Below are 6364 nucleotides of genomic sequence, written 5' to 3' on the forward strand. Positions count from 1 at the left end.
ATTTCCTGCAATATGATTGGTTCCTTCATTTTTGGGTTGATGACTCATTGCTGTCACATTGATCTGGATGAACTATAGAGTAAAGTACTTGAAAAGGAGAGGTATTAGGGTTAGGAGGTATACAAAAAGAGAGGTACTTGGTATAGAGGAGAGGAAAGAGAAAGAGGAGGAAAAGAAGAAGGAGGAGGGGAAGAAGGAGAAGAAAGGAAAAGGAGGGGAAGATATTGTGTGAGAGTCACGCAAACTTGTTGCATAACGTTGGGGATGTTAATGATTGTTTCAATAGCACTCTAGTATGTTAGAGAGGGAGAGACTTGAACATTGTAATAGGAGTCAAGTGGTGGGAGGTAGAGAGATAGGGAGGAAGAAGACGTAAGAGGTAAGAAAGGGGAGGGGACATGAAGGAGGAAGGGAAAGAGAGGGAGGGAATAGAGGTGGTAAACGTAAAAGGCCATGTATTGTATGGGTACATGTGGGTAGGAGGAGGAGGAGGAAAAGGAGGAGGAGGAAGAGGAGGAGGAGGAGAATTAATTGAAGCGTTCTGAGTCCGAGCCCATTTCTAGAGGAATTTACGGTTAACATTCAATTATGTACTACGGCTACACCTCTAGCTAAAGATATAACCCACGCATACCCACGAGAATAGTAGGGGTAGGGTACAGGTAGATATTTTATAGTAGGTAAGAATGTTTATGATAGTTTACCTAACTAACAGTGCAATAGTCCTAAACCCCTCAAATTTCCCTTCCATCCTCTAGAATCCCTCCCATTTATCTCCATTTCCCTCAAATCCTCTACATTCTCCATTTCTCCTCGCTTAAATTTCCCTAACATCCTCTGACATACCTCCCATTTCTCTCACATCCTCTACTTTCTCCTTATTTCTGTCCCATTCTCCGACATTCCTTCCCTCCCTCCCTTTTATTCCTATCGCATCCTATAAAATTCCCTGCCATTCTCTAACATTCCCTCCCTAGCATCCAACTCCCACTCACTCGTTCTGATTGAATTGATTGAAAGTTATTTGACAGCAAAATAATCATTCCCCCAGATTCAAAGTCAATCATCAACATACGTACCTACTCTCAAACTCTCGTATGTATTCTGCTATTATTGATGTTCATTTCTCTCTCTCCCAATCCTTTCCCCTCCCATGGGAATGATGAAGAGGGGGAGGGAGGGGGCATGTGGAGGCAGGGCCGTCTTTCAGCGAGGGGAGGGGGCAAAGAATCCGAACATTGTGGCTTAAAGTTTGGGGGATACTCTAAATTTTGGGACGATACTTTTAGTATATTACTACATTTTGGAGAAAAAACCCCTCGGGCAGGATAAACAAGGTATATTCTATTCTATTCTATGAGGCCCGGCCCGATAGGCCATCCCTAAATACGGCTCTGTATTTAGGGATGGTATTTACCTAGAAGCTGTTGCTTTTTTTTCGTCAAATTTCGTCAAGGTGTAGGTAGGTTCAAACAGAAGTGTCAAAGCTCAAAGTTGTCAAACTTCGAAATGAGTGAGACTGAGAGAAAATTTGAACAGTAATAAAAGTCAAATTTCGACATGAGTGTTACTGAGAAAATTTGCCTTTTGAACAGTAATAAAAGTCCCAAAAAGGTCTTTGACACAGTCAGACGTTCATCAAGCATGCCGGAAGGCGCGTGAACGTCAAGAGATTGAAGCAGCGCCCGGCCTATATTAACACGAAATGGACTTTGAAGTCACAAGGATAAAAGAATGAAAATTCCTACCTGTTTTAAAGATTGTCGATTGTCATTCCATGTTATTCTATCAGGAAATTTTACCCTATGTAGGTACAATAAATTGTACAAGTATACTATACTACGCAATACAAGCATGCACAGACATATTACTAAAATTTTAACACGTTCACTCTTGTTCTCTACTTCATTTACTTTCATTATTTTGTTCTTTTCCTCCTTCTTCTCCTCCTCCTCCCCATCCTCCTTGTTTGAAATACGTAGAGCAACCCCGAAAAATTAATAAAACAAAATAATGTTCAAGCAGAGGTCAACATTTACCTGTTACATGGTAAACTTTCGACCGAACATACTATGTACTGCATCCCCCCTCAAAACTTTGCTCTTGACAGTTTAAGAGTCCCTACACACGCATGGGTTATCGGTTGCCCCTTCCTGCCCTAAAAAAAACCATAAGTACCACTTCTCCCTCAACCCTCCCCCCACTCTACCCTAAAACCCCAAAAAAACAATTCAGCCACGTGATGACAAAATTTCCGAAATTTTTTCATAGCTTTTTTTTTTTCTCTTAGAGAGAAAATCCCTCGTATGTAGATTATTTACCCTCTTAAAAATCATATGGGACACGGATTTGTCCCCCAAATATTTTGAATATTGATTCTGAATAAACCTTTTTTCCCCCTTTCTCCTTTATTTATAAAGCTTCCCCCTCTAAAGGCTTTCTTTACTGGTCTGGGAAGGGACACATTTCGGAGCCCTGTGAAACTTGTGCTAAAATATATTGCTAAATTATTCGATAACAATGCTATGGCCCGGGTTTACAGATTTATGTTCAAGCTAAAGTGTTTCATCTCTGAGAATACTCGGAGACTGTTCAGAGACAGTGTCCGAGAATATCCCACGGTCAACAAAATCGACTTCATCGTTTAGTCCTTTTCGTATTAAAATTTGTACGAAAACATAATTTAGAGTCAAACCTGTCTAATTGGGAATCCCAGGGAGCGACAGTTTTTTCCCACTCATCCAGGTTTTAAAATTACAGAATTGTTCCTCAATTAAAATGCCAAATGATGAGGCCCCGATTTTACCATTGATACAGATTCCCTATAGAGACGGGTCCCAATGAGACAAGTTGGACGGTACACGCGAGTACTTTTTAGCTAAATCCCGTTTTGGGATAAGCTATTCCTATTATCCCTCAACCCTCCCCCCAATCTACCCTAAAACCCCAAAAAAAAAAACAATTCAGCCACGTGATAGCAAAATTTCCGAATTTTTTTCATAGCTTTTTTTTTTCTCTTAGAGGGAAAATCCCTCGTATGTAGATTATTTTACCCTCTTAAAAATCATATGGGACACGGATTTGTCCCCCAAATATTTTGAATATTGATTCTGAATAAACCTTTTTTCCCCCTTTCTTTCTTTTTTCCCCTTCTTCTGCCTCGAAAGGAAAAAAAAAACCCTCGTTTGACATTTTTTCGCATGTCGCAGTTAGGGTACCTACTGTTTCTCTCCCTCCCTCTCTCTCTCTCTCTCTCTCTTCGTATAGAAAGTGTGATGCTCACAGAATATGGAATATCTTGTGTACTTACATGGGAACCGACTGAATAAATTATAAATATTCTCTCTCACTCTCACACACAGGCAAAAAAAATCTGGTCTGAACATCACAGGACTTTCCCTATCCTATGGAATTGGTCTGAAAACCGCTAAAAAAGAAGTCAAAATACAGCCAACCGTTGCACCGATCTTAAGCAAAAGTATATCGTGTTCCATTCTTGTCGTATGTGAGAGCTGCTTACCAAATTTTAACTCTCTATTAAATGTAGCTTCTAGCTCGTACCGTTCGAGATAATTTGTTTACAGACAGACACACTCAGGGACCGATGGCTGAAACTTTGGATTTAGGCTCTAGGGAACTCAAAACGTGTTTTGGCACTAAAAACTGATCATCGAAAATTTCGTCAAAAATAATATTCTTTGTCCTGTTTTCAAAAAACAAAAAAAAAAAAAAATATTTGTTTTATAATTGAGATCATTACGTAGAATACGTCCTTCATCTTGTAGTCTGGCACTCTCCATCTGGAACAGAAGAAAATGGACATGGCTTTGACCAAAATTTCACCCGATTAGATTACTTTCCTTCCGATAGGATAAGGAAAGTAAAAGCACCCTCGTTTCTTTTTCGGGGTCTTCTGTATTCCGAGCCCGTATACCCTTATGTTTACGGAGAGAAAAAAATAAATGACATTTTAATATGACACCCTTCAAAAAATGTTATGGGTGGCAGAGAGAGAAAGAGAGAGAGAGAGAGAGAGAGAGAGAATGGGAGGGAAAGAATGGGAGGGAAAGAAAATCCTAAATAAAATTGGAACGAGAAAACATAGGTAGTACAACGGAAGGAGACAGATAGAGGGGGAGAAATAGGGAGGGAGAAAGACAGAAAGAGAGAGATAATGGGAGAGGGATTAAGGGAGGGAGAAAGAATCCCTAGAAAATAGGACTAAAAGTGTCTGAGGAGATTCGGGAAAGAAGGACCTTTTTATATACAGTCGAAAACTAAGGAAAGTCTCATTTCTTATAGTATACAAGTATACTGCTTGGATGAGACCTAAAAATTCCTTCATCACACTAGAAAAAGATCCTTCTTTCGTAGATTTCCTCTTTTGTAACTTTATCTTTAATATTTCGGTACCATAATGTTTATCTCAAGAGAGAAAGTAGTACTTATAGGTAGATAGATCTCAAGTTCATTGGCAAAGTCATAAAATCTGACGAATAAAAAAAATTGGGGCTTTTATAGATTCTGTCATCAGGAAAGTCCAAATTTTAGGACAACAATTTTAGTGTATTAGCTTTAAGAGTATATATTAAAAACTATAACTGTCTGAGGGATCCACCCTAAATAAGGCCCTCATGAAGGTAATGGTGAAGGAAGAATTTTACCTATCAGGACAACAGCAATAAGTAGGGGACAAAAAATGGTTGATTTGGACTATAGTGTGTCCAGATCAATGTGACAGCAAAAAAATAGGCATTGTTGCCAAACCCTGCTGACTGAACCAATTTCCCCTCCTAACTCTTCCCCCACCCTGCCGTTTCCTGATTCAAATAAAAATCCCTCTCCTCTTTATAGCATCCCTTCTCCTCTCGCTGACTCAGAAATTTCCCCCCTTCCCTCCTTACCGAATCCCATCTCCCCTTCTGACTCGGAAATTTCTCCTCTCTTCACCTGACTGAAACGTTCTGTGCTGTCTCCCCCTCCCAGTTCGGGGCCTAGCCGTGAGAATCTGACAAGTTCACAATACATTTGAATGCCGTGACATCTTCAAAATACAATAAATCTCGGTGTTCTTCTCTCCTTGGTGCTCCCTCAGGATGCTGATGCAGTTAGCAATACTTTGAGTCAGCGTATGGATTACCTTAAAAATTCTGCCGTAGTTAGCAATAAGTTGACCATTTTGATTACCTTCAGCATGGATTCTCTTTGAATCAGGGTATGGGTTTTCTTTAAAATGCTGCTGCAGTTAGCAATATTTTGAGTTAGTCCCCTCTCTCTCTCTCCCTCTCTCTCTCTCTCTCTCTCTCTCTCTCTCTCTCTTTCTCTCTCCCTCTTCTCTCTCCCTCTTTCTCTCTCTCTTTCTCTCTCTCTCTCTCTCAGATGTGTTACATTCGAATAATTTCGAATGGAAAATTTTCATTTCATTTCAAAATAGGTTTGGTGATTGGTGGGTAGGTGTACTTTGAACTCTCCCTTTCTCTCCCTCCTAAACTCTTTTTCTGCTTCTCGTCTTTGTCTTTACTTCCTTTCTACAACCTTCCCTTCTTCCTTTCTTTCTCCCTCTCTCTCTCTCTCACTCTCTCTTTCTCTCCCTCTTATTTTTGATAAATTTATCCAGCTTTTAAAGGCACTAAGAAATGGAAAATACCTACTCGAAAGGAAAATCCCATTTTCCCCTAAATTTAATTAGCAGAGAATGGAAGTAAATCTAAAGAAGCCCACAACAGCCCACATCACCATGATCGAAATTGCCTGGAAACCATTGAATTTTCAAACAACGCGAAATGAAACCCATGTAACATGACGAGTGTGTTCGCGCTGCTTTTCAAAAACAGAAATTCAATGAGGACTCTGCCGGGTGTTTTCCCTGGTGAGCTTCATTTTGTGAGGGGCAAGGGGCAATTAAAACATAGAGGTGAGAGATGGGGCGAAAGGGTATTGGTGGATGGAGTTGAGAAATGGGGCAAGGGGCTTATAGCGGATGGAGGTGATACATGTGAGGTGATATGGCACTACATAAATATAGGGGGCTCATTCATTTGGAAATGTTGAAAAGGGTACATACTTGGTGTCAATTTTATTTTGTCAAAATGAGAACACTATTCGCAGGCGTTTGATAATTAGGTGCTTTTGCTTTGAAAATGTGAAGCAGAAACCTCGGGTGGTTTTGAATTTTCAACACGGAAGTGATGAAAACATCAGGACAGAGTTCACTTCATCAAACGATATTATTGAGACAATGCATATCTATGCATATGCATACCCATTTATAGTTATGTGAAAAGGTAAGCTAATTAGCTAATTGAAAATTATCCTAAATGTAAGTATTTCTCAAAGTCGATAATGAGGGACAGATGAAATTCTT

The 6364-nt window shown here is 39.8% G+C and overlaps 1 long non-coding RNA gene across 1 annotated transcript; it reads right to left on the reverse strand.

Annotated features, from left to right (window-relative positions):
- Nucleotides 1–502: 502 nt before the first annotated feature.
- LOC113466430 lies at nucleotides 503–3667 on the reverse strand. The gene is made up of 2 exons (XR_003390819.1): nucleotides 3121–3667; nucleotides 503–2388 (listed from the first exon to the last, which is right to left on the reverse strand). It is a non-coding gene; the product is annotated as an uncharacterized LOC113466430 (long non-coding RNA).
- Nucleotides 3668–6364: the final 2697 nt, after the last annotated feature.

Source organism: Diaphorina citri, unplaced genomic scaffold (genome assembly GCF_000475195.1).
Source record: "Diaphorina citri unplaced genomic scaffold, Diaci psyllid genome assembly version 1.1 scaffold266, whole genome shotgun sequence".
NCBI classification, from domain to species: domain Eukaryota; kingdom Metazoa; phylum Arthropoda; class Insecta; order Hemiptera; family Psyllidae; genus Diaphorina; species Diaphorina citri.